Below are 20,444 nucleotides of genomic sequence, written 5' to 3' on the forward strand. Positions count from 1 at the left end.
CATGCATGGGGACAAGGAGTGGTCACTGCTGCCACCACATTACAGGACATCTTAGCTCTCATCCCTATTATCTGGATTAACAGGGTGGCACTGAAAGCTATTTCATACCTGCCTTTTTTCTCCTAGAAAAATGAGTAGGAACTTGATTAGTTAATCTTAATTTTCTACTACTAACTAAGCATGCTGCCAATAAGGAAATAGGCTGCTATTGCACAGCAACTAATATGGTAAAATATTAGAGAATATACTGAAGAAATGTACTCTTTTATTGACTACACTCTGAATTGCTGCTGCTCAATTTGCTATGAGTTGTAAATTTGCTCTGAGTTATTTTTACCACTGAGAATTGCCAGGTTTTATACTATGTTTTGCACAGGAACTCGGCTGCCCTTTCACTGTTTTGTTTGTAGTTCCCTTCTGAGGAAGCTGCCTGCTGTTCCCAGGTTTCTCTTTCTCTCTGCTTCTTAGCATCTTCTTTAGATACAAGAAATGCAAGTAACTGATTTAAATTCTTTATTTTGCAGGGAAACGTCCTTCTGGAACTTGACTCAGGCCAACTGATGTCTTCTCCCTGCCTGGAGAAAACCTTTGTCCTCCAGGCTGAAGACGGGCACTTGAAAGTAAACCTGCCTGGTCTGTCCCTATGAACCAGCAGTGTTGAAGGTTAATTAGAAGTGCTGAAGGAGAAAATCACTTTTTCCATGTGTTCACCACTTGAGAACCACAGGATCGGGACTATTTATTTGGATCGCTTTATTCTTTGTTATCATCCAATTCGACAGGCTGAGTCCCATTTCTCTTCCACGTGAAGATTTCAGTTTCCTTGGACTACCATAAATCCTAAGCAGTGATCCTGTTTTTTTTCCTGACAGCAACTCCCATTGGAGTTTACTTTGGACTTCCTGAAGAGGTGGTCAGAGAGACTATTCTCATGGGCTCTGCAATCCTCCTCTGCTTAGAATGATGGGGGGGAGCATTAGCACAGGCTGGCATACAGCACCACCTGGGAGATCTTATGTTACTCATTGTGCTACCCTTCTCTCAGCAGGGCATGCCCTCGGCGCAGATAAGGATGTATTAAGTGATTGAAAGACATGCAGTTGTCCCCCAAAAGGTGTCAGTTCAGTGTTGCTGCTGTAGATGAGAGAACTGTTCCATTTCTGTCCTTAATCTGAAATAATTTTCAGATTGCTTCCTGATGGTCATTCTTTTTTTGCTGAATGGGACCTCTGCATAACACTAGAAGGAATATTCTGTTTAATGTTCTGTTTCCCAACCTTCTGTCTTTCCTTCACCCATTATGACTGCCAGCACATTTGTGAGTTTTTCATTTGAATGAAATTTTGCTCTAGCTGTGGGCAGAACATAGAAAAAAAATCAATAGCTATTAAGATATGTGATACTGCAGGATATGGGATCCTACTGGTAGAAAATATGAGGACCATTTATTTATTCACATACCCGAGTGCCTCCAATCGTAATCTGACCTCACTGCCCAGGTCCTGATCTTCCCCCAGCTTTTCAGTGGGGTTTTTTGTTGCCAAATGCCTAGCAGAGAATATTCTACCCATTGCATTCTGCTGTGTTCTGTGCTAGTTTCTTGTGAAAGTGCCTTCAGGTGCTTTCCCAGAGCTCACATTTATTTGTTCAAGAACAAGTTAAGAAAAAAGAGTGACTGGAGGTTTTAAAACCCATTTTCTTTTTATCTACTGTTCTGTTAAAGCTTTCCTTCTAAGCAGCTTACAATAATATAAACAACCTGCAGAAAAAACTCCCTGTCAATCTACTGCTATAAATTCCTAGAGGTCCAGGGGTTTCAGGAGCTGGATATTGCACCTACAGGCCCTGGAGTTAGAGATAACTATCAGATAATTCACTCCTCTAAAAAATACTCCCTTATATTCAGAGTGAGTGGAGAGTAGGAAGGGGGAAAAGAAGGTGGGAGGAGGTGTGCTGAGAGCAGAGACAGGAGCGGGGTACTTGGTGTGTGGGATGAGGATGGAGACCATGGGACACCAGTATGGCAGCTGAGCGAGTGCTCACCTCTCCCTGGTGCCCCAGGCTGTGTGCTTTACTGAGCTCCTCAGCTGCACACCTCCTTCCTCAGGGTAAAACACACCTTTTTTTTTCAGCTTGTGTGGGTGCAAACTAGGATCCCAGCCCCTGGGGCTGCTTTGGCACAGAGAGCAGCCATGTCGGCAGCACACTGTGCTGCTTCGCCTTTTGGAGGTGCTCAGGAATAACGAACAAAATCTAATTAAGAAAAGTGAAATACAGTATGTTAAGTCAGCTGCATCGGGGTGTGAAATGGAGCCATTATAAAACAAAACACTGTAAAGCAGCAACTCAGAAACTCCACAGCCTTACAGGGATGCTGACAGACTTCCCTGGAATCAGAGAGGGAACGCACCAGTGAGACCTAGTAATGTGTTGGACTGTCACTGGCCATTGCAGGGCTCTGCTGGTCAGCACAGCTCCTACTCAAAATGGGGAGCAGGAGAGGTGAGCATGTAATGGGCATTAGGGCAGCACACCAGCCTGGCCACATTGGGAGAGGAGGAACAGGAAAGGGGGTGATGAGACAGCACAAGTGCAATAGAAAGAGGAGGGAAGGGAAAAAAGCTGGGCAGTGAGGGGTGAACATGAAGGGCAGGTATGGAATAAGGCTGAGCCTTTCTCACCTGAAGATGAAAAACTCTGCAGCTATGTGTTTACCATCCGAAAGCTGAGCCTGCCCTTGCCCATTGGCTGTGAGAGCTGCTCTGCTCAGGTGGCAGAGGACAAACCAACAAAAGCAACAAACCACCACCAAAACAACGCTGCCCCTTCCCCCCCTTTTTAAGATTCTGGTGTTCTGAGATCAACAAGTAGAACTTTAAAATATGGAAGTTTTATTTGTTCTTCATGATGCTGCATTTTATGAAAGGATAGAATTAATTCTACTCTTTGAATTTAATTTAAAAAGAATTGGAAAAAATTATTTAATCTTGCTGGAAAAACATCTTTTGAAACAGGAAGGAATAGTTTCAATATCCTTAAAATATTTTTAATTGTAATTGTTTGCAGTTGCCTCCCTCTAAAAGTTATAGAAAGAGCATCTTGAATGCATTACAGTAAGTTCAGCACAAGTGAATCTGCTTTCAAATATGCTAGAAAGGATATTCACAGTAATAGGATTAGTACAGAAAACATGTTGTCTTTCTATTTAAAATCCTACGGTTAATACGTCTTGGTTCCACCCCTCCAAAAAATTTTATAACTGCTTTTGCCAGTCATTACTTAATGATGTTTCACTGTTAAATGCTCACAAGAAATATCTAACACCTGCTGGGAAAATTATCTGTAAAGGTTATGTCAGTAAGGCTTGGATGTAAAATGTCAAAGGACAACTTCATTTCTTTCCCCTTCTTCACCCTCCCACCCCTACTACTGGCAGGAAAACTGGGCGAACGTTTGCAAAGCTGTCAGAGAGGCAGGAGCCTGCTTCCTTCCAGCATCTCTCTGTTCTCAAGAGGGCCTTGGGATGTACTTTATTTAAGCTAACAGGTTGTCCGAAGGCAGAAAACTGTAACAGAGAAAATTAATAATTTACTAAACCTTTGCTGGAGAACAGCAGACCTCAACCTCTGCCATTGTCACCCAAAGGAGAAGTGAACAGTGAGGCCAAGGGGCACCTGCTGCCTGTGTGGAGGGGACCCTGCTGCCTCAGGGGCACAGGCACACAGAAGAATTACCCCTGGCTTCAGGATAGCAACATGTCAGCTACAGTTCCCTTTGCTTCAGGTGTCAGCATTCTGTTATTCCCTTACTCTGGCAAAAAATGTGGCTAAACATTTCATGTTGCAACCCCCCCCAAAACCCAATGTATTCAATACACCAGCTTTAGTCTTAGTTGTATCTAGTAGGCTTTCTGACCCTGGTCCCAAAACCAAGACACTACAAAGCAGCTTTAAGATTCACATTCAAATAGTGGTGGTGGGGGCTTTTTTGTTTAGTTTTCTTGGGTTTTGGTTTTTGGTTGGTTGGTTGTTTTGTTTTTTTTTTTTGCTACTCTGAAGATGTTTCCTTGGAACAGATGCCACAGAGATGTTTTGAGATTTTTTTTTTTTCTACTTGATAACTGCAAATATTTGCGAATGCAGCTGTTCATATAGGTGAGGGACCTATGCATGAGACCAAAGTTGCTGACAGAAAAGTTTTTGCAGGATCAGGTCTGTATTATACCCTACCTCTCTCCAAAGCAGCAAGGAAGAAAGTCTCTTCATGCTTCTGAGATCAGCATTCATTCTCCAGATTAGTCTAGGTGCTCACAACTAGCCATGCATCTTTGTAGTGCAAACTGATTAAAACAGAAACATTCTGGAGACCACAGAATCATAGAGTCTGATGAAGGGCTGGGATTTGTGAGAGAAAGGATTTTTCATTTGTAAGTGCAGCCCATGGAGGGAGATATACTGGTCAAGGACAGAACTTTATCTCCTTTCCTGGTGTTTTTCAAATGGGTGAGTCTGGTTTTGGCTTTTCTGTTATTTGGGTTTCGTTTATTTGTTTACTTTGTCTCCTGTAGCCAGTGAACGGCCACAAGTGTCTGATTATCAGAGGTCTGATTGGATTCAGGGGGTAAGTGTTACAGTCAATGCTCTCCACTCCTCCTCTTGAGTGTGCTGAGCTATGTATTGATGCAACCGAGTGAAATACCTCTTGTGTATCTATTGGAATCAGGCCAACACAGTATCTCTCTGTCAGTACCATCTTTCCTATCTTGATGTGTCTGTGACAAGATTTTTTTTTCCTGTGCAGTATCTTGATAATGAGGTTTATTGACTTTACCTGATACAGACATTTTGCACCTATAGTAAAGAATTTTGAAGAAAGAAAGTCTTTATAAGCCCCCAAAAACCCTGTCCAGGTAAAGTTTGATGTGTGACACATGTATACATGTTCTTACTCATTGTGGTTTTAGATAACTATGTTCTCAATTGGTAACAAAAGCATAGAAATACCTTGGGAGTAAGAAGGGACTATTTCTGTTCCTTAAGCTTTGATAACATGTTGACATCCTTAGTGAAACTACAGAAAGGGTCAACATCCTTTGCTGTCTTTTCCAGTGACATGTTTTGGAATATTTCTCTTTTTATTCACATGCCCTCTCTGTTCTCAGATGAATACAGTTGTAGCTCTCTCTTACGGACAGCTCTTTTCCGTTTTGTGCTGTGTCACACAGGTACCGATTTCTGACAGCTGCAAAACATACCTCAGATAATTCACTGAATCCTGGTGGTGTGACAAGCAAAACCCTTGAAAATCCCCACTGCTTTTGTAACTGCATAACAGGAAACCCGTGATGTTGGGTTCATAAAGGATGGCTTTGCAGGACTATGAGAAAATCCTCAATGTGGTTTTGGAGATTTAAAAAAAACCCCAAAACTCTGCTATTATATTTGTGACAAAGTTTGCATCACTTTCCAAGTTTATGACCTTGACAACATAAATGCATACAAAACTTCATCTCTGGGATGATATCTTTTTGCATTTTTTTCTTAAACAGTTGTTTTCCCCTGGAGATATCCTTGTCCTTATGCCAATCTTTCCTGCTTCTTTTTTGCAATATGTGGAAACATTGGCCCCAGCTGTTCTGTCGTTTGGAAAGACGTCAACACAGCTGGTGATTATAAGGAGAAATGTTGTCTAATGGGCACAAAAGGACGTGATGGCCACTAGCAGATTCCTGGTCTGTGGGTAGCACTGCTGCTAGCCTGCAGGGAGAGGCCATGTGCCAGTATCCTCTCTGGGTCTGCCTAAGAGCACAGCCCTGGCACCGTGGCACTAATGTCTGCCGCCTTCCCTCAGCTCCGAAATATGAGCTCTTCCCAGCCTTAGCTGGTCACTTCACTCTTCTATTCCATGTGTTTCTGCAGGGGTGAGGTAAATCTGTTCGTGCTATGTGGTGTTCAGCAGTCAACTCAATGGGCTACGTACAAACCTACCAAGAAAGGCAGATTATTATTCTGGATCCTCTTTATCAGAGGGAAAAGGGAAAACCAGGTGTAAGCACAGCCTTTCCTCCAGGTGGGATCACAGTGAGCACTGAGGTTTCTGACTTGGCACATTGTTTCCCTTTTCTGGATTAATCCCAAAAATAGAAAAAAGGTTTCTAATAAGGCTGGTTGTGTTATCAGATATCTTGTGATTACAGAAGCATGAGCTGTGGCATGCACATCTGTACATCCCCACCCCCAGCCCCCAGAATGGCTCTACTGCAAAGGGAGTTTTTCATTTTATTCTTAAATAATAAACCTTTTGCAGCCACACCCATATAGTCAACACTCTTCAGGGAAGGACACTGGCTAGATAGAGTGTCAACAACAGAATCCACAGAAAGATTGTATACATGGTCACACAAAGCAGAAGGGTGGTCTGTTAAGAGTTGGGGCACTGTGTATGTCCTATAGATGGCTCCTGAATTTGTGCATTGAGGCCCTGAAAGGTAGGGATGTTAATGGTGATTCTCGTGCACCAAACGAACCCAAGCATGGATTCTCTGTTGCTCACCCACAGCTTTCAGGTGGTCATTAACTTTTTTGCTCTTGATCTACACGTTTGGACCTACTGACTTGAAGGGGTGGGATGTGGCTTGCCAAGGAGCCAGCTTCCAGCATGGTCTGGCACTGCAAACAGTTCCTCTTTCCGAGTGTTTTCTGTAAGAGTAACTGAGGTAATCAAGCCTTCAAAACAAATAGAAGCAAAAAACCAACACTCAAACCGTACCTCAAAATTTTAGGCACGGCTATTTCCAACCTCCCTCGGCAATGCTTAAGTGAGCTGGGACTTCTCTGACAGCAGAAGTAGTAGGTGGAAAAATTTCACAAAAAAACCCCAAAAAACCCAACAACTCTCCCCCCCCCAAAAAAAAAAAACCACAAGAAACATTGCTAGAAGACAATTTTTAAAGGTCAGAATTACTATAAGGAATTAATTATCAGACAGAAAATGCTCAAATTGCCTTAGAAAATTTAGACACTGTGTAAGGCCACACGCTGCAAGGGGTGCAGCCACCTGCAAAGAATTTGGACACTTTAACAGAAAATATGCCCTGCTCTGAACAGAGTTAGAAGAACATAATGACAAAAAAACATGACTTCCCTAAAGTAATTAAGAGATGATAGTGAGAGTAAATAAGCTTTTGGAGAACATAGTATTAGTGAACCAAATGAGAGCAAATAAACCATGAGTCAGGTTTTCTTCAAGTGCAGGAAACAGAAGGTAGCTAAATCTGTTTTTTAGCAGGGGTACTTGAGATGTTAGCAAAAAGCAGAAGTGTTTTTGCAAAGAGGAGAACTTACAGAACAGAATTAATATATTTATCAATTCCTGATCCCAAACATTGCAAAACCATCAAAAATCTTTCCAGTGGCATCAGTGACATCTTCACTTGGCCCCTAGAGAGCTCAGGTAGGTTACATAGATTTCAGGCACAGGAGATGCCATGCATTTCCACTTCTAAGAGAAATGGGAAAAAAAAGAAATTGTGAAACATTATTTTTTGTCTTGCTCTTAAATTCAAAGTAGATCAAGGCTGGACATTAATTCCTTGCAATTCAGAAGTTAGTTTACCACTTCTTTTTTGATAATGTGATATTGGCTAAAGAAATACTTAGATACTGATTTGTGGGAGTTATCTGCTTATCTGGTAATTCTATGCATATTTTAACAAGATAATAGCTGTTGGAGGAGAGTGATAATCAAATTCTAAGTTTTCTTCCTTTTTATGGGATGCTGAAGTGCAGAATCAAAACTGAATTTTGAAGATGTTTATATTTAGGAAACTGACTTCATTCTTTGTAGATAGAGTATTTCTGAAACTTGGAGTAGCATTTGTTTTCCATTTCTAGCCTTTCAGCTTGTAAAAGCACACAATACAGGGTAGGTGTGTAGATGCTTCTGTACTCAACCTACATATAAATATATAGACTTTATAGGCTTTGTATATAATATATACATATGTAAAGACGTGTCTGTTTATCTATATATGCATATATAAATATATTCTTGTAGTATTTGCCAAGAAATGCTTGTAGTACTGCAACATTATCTTAAGCTACCTGTTAAAAGTAGTTGTGCAAACTAAGGCTAATTTGTCTTCTCAGCTGTGTGAAGAAAATTCTAGTTAATGTTTTACTATGAATTCTGTGATAGAGTATAAAAAGAGTTGGAAAGAGGATACATCTTCTAAAACATGGAACAGGGATTTCGAATTTAACTGTGTCTAATATTTTTCCATTACGAATTTCCACTGAATTGGCTCAAGAGTCTGAGATAGAAACAGCTGAAGATTTCTTTTTTCTTCCTTCATTTTTGATGGGGAGACGTAGATTGAGGTTAGAACTCTCCAAAGATTATCCACTGAGTGCCAGCTTTTAATGAATCCCATTTGTTTTCTTGATTAAGTCTGCTATTACCCCTGTTTAGTCTTGTCACGAGCCTATTAGCTAGAATTTTCATATCATGGTTTAGAAGAGAAATTAGCCTAGAAGAGCAGCACTCATCATCAGTCAATTTTTAGTGTATTTAGCATAGTTTACAATTTATGAATTCATGAACCTGTAGCCTCACACATAGCTATATAAAAAAACGCGAAACAACTGTTCTTTGTGGTGAAATTCATATGCCCCTAAGGGTAGCAGTCAAATATCAGTTTGTGGTGATAACAATGTATATCACTAATGTACATACAGTCACAAGGTCTCTTTGGTGAACCTGCATCTGACAGGCTATGTCAGGTCTATGATTTGTGCAGCAGAAGCTTCTTTAGGAAGAATTGACTCTCAAAAGGCAAATTTGACCTCTTATTTTCAAAAGATAAGCATCTAGGAGGCTTACCAAGCCTTGTGGTCACAAAGTATTCAAGAGCTTTGGAAGTGCTTAAAAGCCATGTGATGGGTACAGTGAAAAGTACACACAGGTGTAGCAGGGTTTTAGAAATTCTTGACTTTCTTAAAAACGTTGTAAGAATGGCCCTTTGGGAATTTAAATATCTCCATCCCTTTTCAGATTCTCTAAATGAAAAGAGCGGTGTAGGGCGAAATGTACTTTTTAAATGACATTTTGCAAATTTCAAGAGATGCCATTTCAGCATCTCTTGGAAGTGAAGACTTGGACAGTGGAATTTGCAGAGCTGCCATAGGAGTATTTCAATGCTGAAAAGAGCCAGAGGGGACTGCAGATGAATCATGGCGTTGTACCTTGGCATTATTCTGTAATGGGAAACATGACTTTACCATGTACATGGAAGCAAACATTGTAAATATTTAAACATCATGACGTTACTTAATATTACCCATTCAATGCCCTCTTTCTCTTTTCTTGTTTTTTTGTGCCACTCTAAATGACTAGGCTGGCCTGCTGGCATTTCCATTTTTTTCTTCTGCTTTTCTTCTTTTCTGCCTCCTTTTCTATAATTTCTGAAACAGTGTGGGATCTTGATCACTCTGTTTGCTTAGAGCTCCCACATCACTTTGTATTTGATGAACAGTGCGAGAAACATCTAGTAATCAAAGTGAAAAAAACTCCAATTATATCACTGTTCCACAGGAGCTCCTGAAGATGCCTGGAAGAATTTGCTGCATTTCTGGGCCCAAAAGCTGTTATGGAGAACACCAGTTGGTAATCACAGCTTTTTTTTTTTTTTTTTTTTTTTTTTTTTTTTTTTTTTTATTATTATTCTCATTTTTCTTAGACTAAGTGAATGAAAATCCTTTGCTATATCCTTACCAGAGCTGGATTGAGACCCATTTTATTACTAACCAAGTCTAAGTTGCTTAATTTCTTGCCTGGATGGAAAAGAAACACCATTACAAAATTAGTAAATGACCATGACTACCTCTCCAGAGAATTATCTCCTAAGAATAATTCAGATGCTGTAAGAGAAATGTACTCTCACAAAAAGCAGCTTTTCCAAACCCCTGTAGTTTCCCTGCACAATATTCTTTCTAGCTGCAAGTCTGTCTTCCTTCAGTAAATGTATTATAACCCTTTCAGTCTGTTCTGCTTTACGTACTCGACACCATGAATCTCTAACAAGGTTAGGGGTGAGTAACAATTTAAATTACTTTCAAATACAGCTGAAAAACCTATTATAGATGCAACCTTGAACTTTAATTGTATAAAGACAGCCAATTCCTTAGCATTCCCACAAGTGATAGAGTTTCTTGCTTGTAAGTCTGCCGAGACTTTCTGGCTGTGTTGGCAGCTATTTATTCTGCCTCTAGATTTTGAAAAAAGAAACGCATAAGTTTAAACACTATAACATTACAATATCTACTGAAAATTGTAATGATGAAGGTTGTAACGTATTTGAGTTGGAGAAGTCAATCTGTTTAATTATATGTTATTCTTCCTGCTATTTTACTAGGCTACACAAGAGGTTGCTGAAATCCAGCATTTGTTTTCAGATATACATTCATGCTTTTTAAGGAAATGATTGCAAAGAGTAAGAGAACCTTTGAAATGATGTTGCTCAAAGATTCCCCAGCGTTGGCACAAACAAAGCAAATAAGGGTAAGCTCAAAGGATGCATGAAAGGTAAACAAACACTCTCTTTAAAACTGGCTTATAATGAGTAATGGGAAAATCTGGGAATGCTTTTGTCATCTCTTAGTTTCAAACCTTTCTGGTACTTCTAGTTGAAAAAATCACCACCAAAACAAGGAAAAAACCCAAACAGAAAACACCCCACACCCCATAAAACACCAAAACCCACCAAGTCAGTGAATCTGGCTGGAAAACTTATGATCTGAAAGCTCTCTTCACAGGAACAATATCTCTCCCATGGCCATAGTCCTGGATTTGATGGGAGGATCACTTCCAGAGCTGAAAGTCTGTGCTTTGTACTCAAGAAATTTCCATTAAACTTTACAATGAGGGTAGCTTCGGCAAAGGTGTTAACGTCCTTATGGAGGTGGAAATGAGGCTGCTGCTTATTCAATGCAAACAGCTTAGAAACACATCTCAATCACTGGTAGCAACTAGGGGTCTGCTCAGTCCTGGAGTAGCTGTGTGAAGGACCAAGTGAAGTTTTCTTTGTTTTGTTTTTACCACCAATGAGCTATGTTATCCCAGGGTTGTTAAGCACAGATATAAAAATTTTGTCTTGAATATATGTGATCATATAATTCACCTCTTGTTTAGATAAGAATATATTTAGCAGTCTTAATCATTTTCATTAAATCAAAGATAATGTCGTATGAGTGGGTCTGTAGCTCCAAGAGAGCTACAAGATGGAAAGGAGAACCCTGTAATCCTTCCACTGCCTGCCATGTCACTTGAACCTCTGAGCCACTGATCCCTCTGTGGGAGCACATTTGCTCCCCCTTAGTTGAAACTTTTAAAGACATTCGTAGGCTTTAGAGTTTGATACTAACTGTCAATTTTGGCCAAGATATTCTAATTCAGGCTTATTATAACACATAGAGTAACACTTGGAGAAAGAAAATTGGATTCAGAGTTGCACTGAAATTTTGTGGTCCATAGACAGAGATTTGAGATCTCTGTATTTCCTCTTCATTCAGAAAACAAGACACAAATTTAAAAATGAGGCACATTTTGGAAGATTATTGTCTAATTTTAGAATTCAGCTAATGAAATGCAGCTAAGTAAATACAGCACATGATATTAATTAGTGCTAAAATGTATGTCCTCTTTAGGATACTTATCAACAACATTGGTGAGGAGATGTCGGCAAGAGCACTGTGGTGTTAGCACTGGGAACATGATGTAATGTTGCATGCACCAATCCTGAATAATATTGACTTATGCTAACTCCTAAATTGGCTCAACCCGTTCCTCTTACCCAAAGCCTTCCCATCTGGAAAACAGATTAATTTTTAAGAAGAATGTAAGGAGACAGTCCTCATGCTGTGGGCTTTTGACTGATTAAACAGTCATATGCCAAATCCCTTTATGATGCTACAGAAGGAAGAGAAATTAATAAGAAACTTACAATTAATATACTACATTGAATATAAACAGTGTAGCTTTTCAGCTACATATCAAGCTACTAGAAACTTCTAAAAATGCAAAGAAACATTTTACTTCCTTAAATGTTTTTTCTTTTGAGCAATTATACATCTTCAGTGGTTAATTTTGCAAGCAGAATATTAATAATTCATAAGTGTGTTAAAGGTATTGATCATACAAGTGTTAGAAGCATTATGCTTGAGTTCCTTCTGTAATCCATTAAAAAAGGAAGGAAATTGTTTCAGTTTTGTATTAAAATATGAGACTAACAGGCTGTAGTTTAAAACATATGTAAAGCTGTTTTCCTGTTTAAACTTCAGTCATCCATTGTTGGTCTGGTGGTAACATACAAGGATTGGCTGGGACTCAGTCACAGGAATTCAAACCAGAGGCTCTTCCTCCTTCTCCCAATGCCAGCCCCATGCCCCCCTCCTACCCTGCCTGTGTGACCAGCCTGTGTGCCCACTCCCCACTCTGGGCATAGCTGTGCTGAGATCCTCTGGGAACCTTTGGGGGCTAACTTCAGTAGACATGGCAGTAGGGCTTGATTTCTTCTATTTGTGGCTTCTTTCTGGACTTTGGACACTACACTTGGAGGCCAACAGGTGCTGTGTAAATTCTCCTGAGGAAATGGGGGGATATCTGCTGTGGGACCAGATCTATAGCTTGTCTTCACTGTTTTTTACCAGCCCTGATTGTTTTCTCATGGCTGAGCACAGACACCATAAACATTGTATTTATGCAAGGTGAGTACTTGCAGCGAAGTCTGGAAGGCTTCTATGGATCCAGGAATCTACCTGCCTGTGACTTTTTGCAGCATCAGGGACTTAGTGGTTTCTTGACTTTGAATTGTTCCCCCAATTTTTCATGGTTGCATGAATAAAGCTTTAATCCTCAGTTCAGAATTGTAGGATGTTTGTGACAGGAAGGAACACAGGCATTGAAACCGATCACTGCAATCCCTCTCTCCTATTCCTGTTCTAAGGCAGAAGGAAGAATGATATAAACCACAGGAAATAAATAATTGGTGAATAGTTTTATTAATCAAATTCCTTCTGGACCACCAATCTCATTATTTGTTTATCAGCTAGGCTTCTACTAAATCTATTCACAATTAAAAAAAAAATTACCAAATGAACAGTATTGAACCGATCCTTAATTAGGGCAGCTGAGATGTCTTGTATAATTAACTGGACTTTATTCATAATTATTTCCTGATAGTTGGAATTGTTTTCCACAAGTAACGGAGAAATAGTAATGGTAACACTAAGAAATCTTTGATTTTTCAGAATAGAATAATGGCCAGGCTTACTGTGCTTAAGCTGTGTAAGACCTATTTTTTCCCACTGATAGCTAAAAGTAATCATGTCAGTTTGGCTGTACACATAGGGAAGGGAAGTTTTGCAAAATCAGTAGAAATAAGTATGCATCCAGATTTTTAAAATGTGGCTTTTCTAACGTGTGTTTTACAATGGCACATCAGGAGCTTCTTTAACTCCTGTGAATTTCCTTAACCAGAAACTGAGAGCTTAAAGCTACTGCCTGCCTATGGCCATGCTGAGTCCTGTTCAGGGAAATAACCAAAATCAGCTATTGCTGATACAACCGGGGTGAAAAAGCTGCAACTTGACAAAGATCTGGAGCTCCTAACCAGCAAGGCCACTGGTGGTGGCCGCAGAGCTGTAGCCCCATGGATGGGGCTGGTTCTCCAGGAGGTGTGCCCCACACCAGTGACCATGCCATACACTGCCATCAGTACCACACACCCAGAGCCAGCAGACACAGCGCTCTCCGTGGAGCTATAACAGGGAGCACATGTTGGTTGGTAGCTCTAGAAACCTGCCCTGATTTCTTAAGTTTAGTAAGATCTCACTGATATAAGTGATTATTTGAGAGAAGCTGGGAAAGACATAATGCTGGAAACAAGGTAGACAGTTTTTATTTGCAGTTTATCTCTACTCCTTTTGTCCTCCCTTTTGATGCTGGTTTAGGGCACAGCTTCAGAAAGCTGGAGGAATGCTGCAGGAGTGCCATATATAGCCATTCTTACTCCGGAGTACACCCATCCCTCTGATGAAAACTTGTAGCAGATTTCAATGTATGGACTCCTTGGAAAGAGGTGTTTGCTACAACACTGCCTCTGTTTTCAAAGAATGAGTATCTGCTTTACTCTGGGAAAATAGTAGTCATGTTACAACCCAAGGTTGTTTGGAATTCATTATAAAGCTGCATGAAAGAGCATGTGGGTTAAACAGGTTCACTGCTAATTAATACCTTTACTCCTGATGAAGTAGCTCCTTGCTCCTGGGGTTAGGCAGAATGTGAGAAGAAAAACAAACAGAAAGTTGTCTACAGGCTCTTTCAGGACTGAAACAGCATGTGAGTATGTGTAAAGTTTAGGGAGACAAGCACCAGCACCAGATGTAACTCACTGCCACCCAATAGCAGTCGAGCACCCAACTCACAACAGCACCAAGGCAGTGGGACTGAACTTGTATGATGAAAATAAGACCTCGTTTCTAAAACTCCAAAGTTCGGAAAACCAACAAGGGTTTTCTTTATGTAGTTTTCTGTGAGATTTGTTTAATGTGAGTAGTCATCCCCCGAGAGATTTTGGACAGCGCTATGTTGGGTTCAGGCTAGAAAACGCAGAATGAAAGTTATGAGAATTACGCATCTGTCTCTACTCTCTCTTCCTGGCAAAGATTCCTCTAATCTGCTCATTTATAAGGAACCTGGTGAATTTGGCTCATTGCTTTTGGATCACCCTTTTGCCAACAGTGCATCAAAGTCCATAAGCAGTAGAACCCTTCCAGAGTGTGGAGAGGAGGGTAGAAAGAGAGAGTAGAAAGCATGGTGTTCTGTGGTGCCCTGGCAAACATTCCCCTTCACATCCTGTTCATGAATCAACTGATCCATTACCTATGCATTTTATGTTACTAACTAATGTCTAATTATTTTTTTCACTGTTGAATTCCTTGCAGCTCTCTTTAAAGTTTAGTAGGTAAGAAGATTAAAACATAAATACCATTAAATATGCTTTAAATATCAGTCCTATTGAAATATTTCCAGGTTCTGTATCCTCTTAAAAAATAATCCCCATTCAAAACAGAGAGGAAATGTCATCTGCATGAGCATCTTTTGAGTTTAAGATTGGATTATACAGGGAATTATGTAGAGTAGCTGTGGAAATCTGATAATTAAAAAAACTTTGGACTCTTTTATTTATGACATTTTAAACCCCTGTAACATCTGGGGAAGTTTTCTGTGTTGTACATGTGCTGTTAACCTCACGTGTAAAATTTGCTTGTGTAACTTCATATGAATCAGTGGCTGTAGAACCTGAATTCAGATTCAGTCAAACTGGATTTGCTGGGATTTGAAGGTGATTCCTGGGCCTAAAGCTGGGGTGTGGGCAGATCAGGATGTTGCTCTCAGCTACCTCATGGGATGCACTCTGTCTTCATAGGGCAGCCAGAAGTTAATGTTAGCTCTTATGAATGTCCTCCCACAATACCCCAAACAGAGATCCTCAACATTTCAGAGCCCATTTATTAACGAGCACAGTGAGTCTTGTGAGTCCCTCTGAAAAGGGCCAAGTAAAGTCCCATTCCAGCCATTCCAGTTCACACATTTGAGTGTTGCAGAAAAAGGCTTGCAAAGGGTCAGGACGGGATATCTTGGCTGCCCCAAGCCTTGTAGCTTGTGTCCAGCACGGAATGCCAAAGAATCTAAAGGATGCTTTCCACAGGTGTGCTACCAGAGCAGGGTAATAATGGGGTCCTTGCATCAGTGTGATGTGCCAGGGAACAGTATTCATTTCCAGGAAGAGCAGACAGGATTTCTCTCCAAGGTCAGTAGAAATTCTGCTTTGTGGGGCAGAGAGAGAAACCTTCACACTTTTTGCATCAGTGCATACACAGCACAGGCTTTGGCAAAATGTCACAAGACACAGAGGAGAGTACTGAGATCGACCCTGGAGCCTTGGTGTAGGCTCACCATCTAGCCCTTCCCAGCACAGACCAGATCTGGACCACAAAATGCGTGATGACTCTTCTCTGTGGTCACCTCCGTGGCTGATGTTCATCGGGGCTTGCTGAGGTGTGACTCCCCATGCCTTTCCCCTCACAGCAGCTGAGCTGGAAGACGTCTGCTTATGTAGAAATGCTCCTGAAAAATATTGACCAGAGAATTTAGCATAAATATGCAATGAATCTATGAGCTAGTGGGAAATGTTAAAGCAAACATGTTAAAGACACAGGCTTTCAAAACAGGCCAGGAAAATTCTTATTCCAGCAAGAGAGGACATGCGCCTATTCTTTCTTCAGCTGGCTAAGCAACAGCGGGAGTGTTTCCTACTAAACAGCCTCATTAGCATAAGAATAACTACAGGGTAAATTTTCAAGCTCATTCCAAGTGAATTCAAAGGGAGGGGGAAAATATTCTTTTAATATGTGCAACTCATGCAAACAATGATATGAAACTAATTCATTTCATCATATTATCACCATATCATATTAACTTAAAAGAAATAATAATGCAACATGGAAATGTTTGCATATTAGAGAGAACTCTCATTGTACCCTATTAGCACCATATCGTATTAGTATTAGTATTGCATTAGGCTATTATGCTCCAGTGCTAAAATGATGAAATCCCACTGTGAAAACTGATATTGAATTCTTGTAATGTTTCGGAACCATTTTTAGCACTGCATATAAATAATTCATGGGAGCAGATCTAATGAATTGATGAAAACCCCCCATCCCTTGACATTGTGAGAGTATTTATGAATGTAAAGTCATGAACAGCATTATTTTTTTTTTTTTAAACAGAGATGGGCTGGGACTGAAATATCTGGCTTATCACTAGACCCAGCTTGCCCACGTCACACAGAGCATGAGGTTGGGTAGCTACATTTCTCTGTTAACGTGGCAAAGGTGGTGTCTAAGAAGTGGCCTGTTCCAGGATCAGAGGTGCACAGGAACTTTTGAAATGTGCTGTCTCAGGGAGCCCTCCATGATGTACTGAGACACCTGAGCAGTGAGACCCTGGCCAACACAGGGTCACTACACTAGTACCACTATGGTCTGCCTGCATTGGCTTCCTGAGTTGGTAAGATCTAAGACTAATGGCTAATTGCTAATGAGAAAATATGTATTTAACTTGAAGGCTTTTATGGAACTAGCCTTTCACTTACCCAGCATTTGGTGCTATGGTGTGATTGTAATGGTAGTTATTAACACAGGCTGTGCTGAACTTTGTTTTATATAGAGGTATTACTGGTAAACTGGATCCCTTGACTCTTTAGGAAAGCAGAGAGCTGTATGTTGAACTAGTGAGAATTAACTCAGCCTGTAAGGGCCCCATGACAAACAGCTGAAGCAGGTGGCATTGCCTATCCCTGTGCCTGGGAAAAGAGGGAGATGTGCTGGCACAGGGAGCAGGTGAACTGTTACCTGAGCTAGTCACTGATTTACGGTCTAAATTACCATCACCTCATTCCTTTCTTGCTGCTCTCCAGCATCTTTTGGCTTATACTGCAGGTCTCTCCTGTCTCTCCTCTGTCAGCCTGCTTTTGTGTCTGTTCCCATGCAGCACTAGGGACTCTTGATCCAAACCATGGTGCTGCACAAGCTATAGGAGAAATGGTAATACAGGACCCTTCACAAATCAGTTAGCTTCCTTCTCACTGAAACGTAAATTGAGAGTAGGAGATGCAGGGAAAGCAAAGTTGGATTATTGTTTCCTTTGCCTTCCAAAAGGACATGAGGATGCTGGCATGCGATGTACCCCACCCGCCAGACTCAGAGAGAGGAGCCCTTCTGAGCCCGTGTATGCCATGTCTTGGAATTTTATTGTGCTCTTCAGGCTTGTCCTTTCTTCATCAGTCTGGGATGCATCTGCTATGCTTGCAGCAGGAAACATAAATTAGGTAGGGGGAATGACTCTAGTTTCAGTGCAAGAGGCAGCGATGTGGGGGAAGTTTCTTTAAAGGTCATCAGGAGTCATGCACTCTCAATACTTTCCCCTGCTCTGGGATTTCAAGGAAAAAAATACAACAGCAAGTTAGGGGATGGTTTTGGATTGCAGGATACAAGGTCAGTATTATGACCTTGTCCAGAGCAGAGAAGGAGCTGATAGGGAGTGACATCCTAGGAACAGCATTATGCGGAGCAAGAGTAGATGAAGAAATATGAACTGTATAACTCTTGAAAGACATGCTATACATACGGCTGTTTGCTTTACAATTGGGCTGAGAAATGGATCAATTCAAGAGAAGTTTGATAGTAGGGTAGTGGGGGAGTGTTTGTTTTCTCTCTGCTCATTTTTTTTCCCCATGCGCTGCTTTAGTTTTCCATCCTTTCCTCCAGAAAATACTACTGTGATCATTGCAGAGATGCTGAAAGAGTTTTGCTTAGCTCCCATTTTTTGTGTTCAAAACTTGAAAAATTACAAGTGCTTGGAGTTTATCCCAACCAGTTGAGCTGCTTCTAGTTTTCACTGGTGATATTAAATTACACATACATTCCTAGTGAAAATTATTTCAGTTCTTCCTGTAGTCAGTATATAAAGTGGATAAATAACATGTTAGAGGGCTGCTTTTTTTTTTTATGCTGTATTTTTCTGCTAAGTTGAATACCAGACTTCACATTTATTTGTAAGATAGGTAAAAGAAGGTAGGTAAAAGAGAATTTTCCTCTGGAAGCTGCAGAGTTGCAGAGATGGTTGTATATTCACCTAATTCATACTAAAAGTAATGGATTTTTTCATGTTGATGTATGAACCACAGTAGCGGCATATGCCATCTCTACACCAGCAAATAAAAATATGTGCTTGTTTCAACAGAATATTTTTTACACATATATAGATAAATAGATAGATAGGAAATGGATCCTAAGTTAACTAACCAGTCAGTATTTTTTTTCTGTGCTGCCAAAGTAGTATTTTAAATAGATTCGTAATAGATTCCGTAAGCTTGTTGTGGCTTACGGAATTTGTTTATATGGGTCAATATGGTCTAATTTTTCCTGCGGGAGTTCTTCTCCAATTATAATCAAGAATCTTTTAGGTGAATGTGACAATTCATGAATTTTTCCATAGCTATAAATATCAGATATTTAGAAAATACACCTTAATCTCCAAACATTTACTGCTATAACTACCACCAAATGTTGTGGTAAGCTGGGAACAACTGTTGCTAGTGAAGAATGCCATATTTTATTGGAAAAGTGAGTCAGAACGTGGTGGAGATGCTCCCTGTGCCCTGGGAGGACCTTGGAAGAGATGAGATGAGGAAATGTAAATCTGTGCTTCTACACACACAGGAGAGGGACAGGGTTGTGCTCAGTGCTGGCAGTTCCTGGGCTTGGTGAACAAACAACCCCCAGGGATGGAGCCCAGGAGGTGGTTTGCAGTCGCTGTCACTAGGGCTTGCACTGAGCACTGCAGAGGCTACACCCCCAGCTGCTCTCCCACCTGTCCTTGATGGTGGCAGCTACCAGGCTGCAAAGGGGTGAGCTCCAATTCTGGAAAAATCTGATGTCCTCTGCCCACGAGGTAAGCTGCCTCTTGTGAGCTGTTTGCCAGTCAGCAGTTATGGTGTATCCTAAATTTAAGAAATGCTTTTTACATTAGTAAATAAAAATTTCCATATGTTTTATTAAAATTCTGGATGTTGCAGTGAGATATCTAATAGGAAATACTATTGCAGATTGGACTGTTTCAGTGCTGGAATTATTTTTGACATTCATGAACAGCTCTTTCAGTGGCATATTAGATTTCCCACAGAGAGACTGGTATTCGAGCAGCCTACTGTTTTCTGGGCACCAGTGTTCATGTCTATTTGCCACTCTAAAAACCTTCTTTAATCATGAGTTTGGAGCTTAAATTTTGTGTCTGCTCCTTGTGAATGAATAAGACTGGTGCAATTCTGCTTTTGCACTTCCTTGGATTTGACTGCTGTGGGGATGGTAATGGTTGCCTTGTAAGTTAGCAGCTCCAAGATGTGTTTGCTATTTCAGTATCTCCACAGCTCTATGCTTCCCATCATCCCCCATAAATGAGGACTGCAGAACTCCCTGCTGCTGCAAGTTTTGGTCCCAATGCAGGTGAGGGATACACATCTGCATGGCACATTGCAGTAGGGTGTCAAGAATAGCCCAGTGAGGCTCTGAAAGAGCCATCAGATTTACAGATTCCCCTGCTTTTTGGGTAGCCTGAGTCTCTGTACATTTCCCTGAAGTGCAGACACACTCCAGTGATAACTGTGTTGTATTGCTCTAGGAAAAATTCTTCTTGTATGTGCTGTACTCCTTCATCTTGCCAGGAATCACTGAGAGACCAGGGCAGGGGGCAGTGTCCCAGACTGTTCCCCTGGATATCTGTCCAACCTTTTTTCTTCCTTATCTCTGATACATCTCTCCCAT

At 40.7% G+C, this 20,444-nt stretch overlaps 1 long non-coding RNA gene across 1 annotated transcript in view; it reads left to right on the forward strand.

Annotated features, from left to right (window-relative positions):
- Positions 1–2,069, forward strand: part of LOC127478323 (uncharacterized) — a 72,581-nt gene extending 70,512 nt beyond the window's left edge. Inside the window, exon 6 of the long non-coding RNA XR_007907183.1 lies at positions 525–2,069. This is a non-coding gene — a long non-coding RNA (uncharacterized LOC127478323). The remainder of the gene's footprint in view (positions 1–524) is intronic.
- The last annotated feature ends 18,375 nt before the right edge of the window (positions 2,070–20,444 follow it).

This window comes from Manacus candei, unplaced genomic scaffold (genome assembly GCF_025592945.1).
Source record: "Manacus candei isolate 608988 ecotype Guabito, Panama unplaced genomic scaffold, ASM2559294v1 h1tg000005l, whole genome shotgun sequence".
Lineage (NCBI taxonomy): Eukaryota > Metazoa > Chordata > Aves > Passeriformes > Pipridae > Manacus > Manacus candei.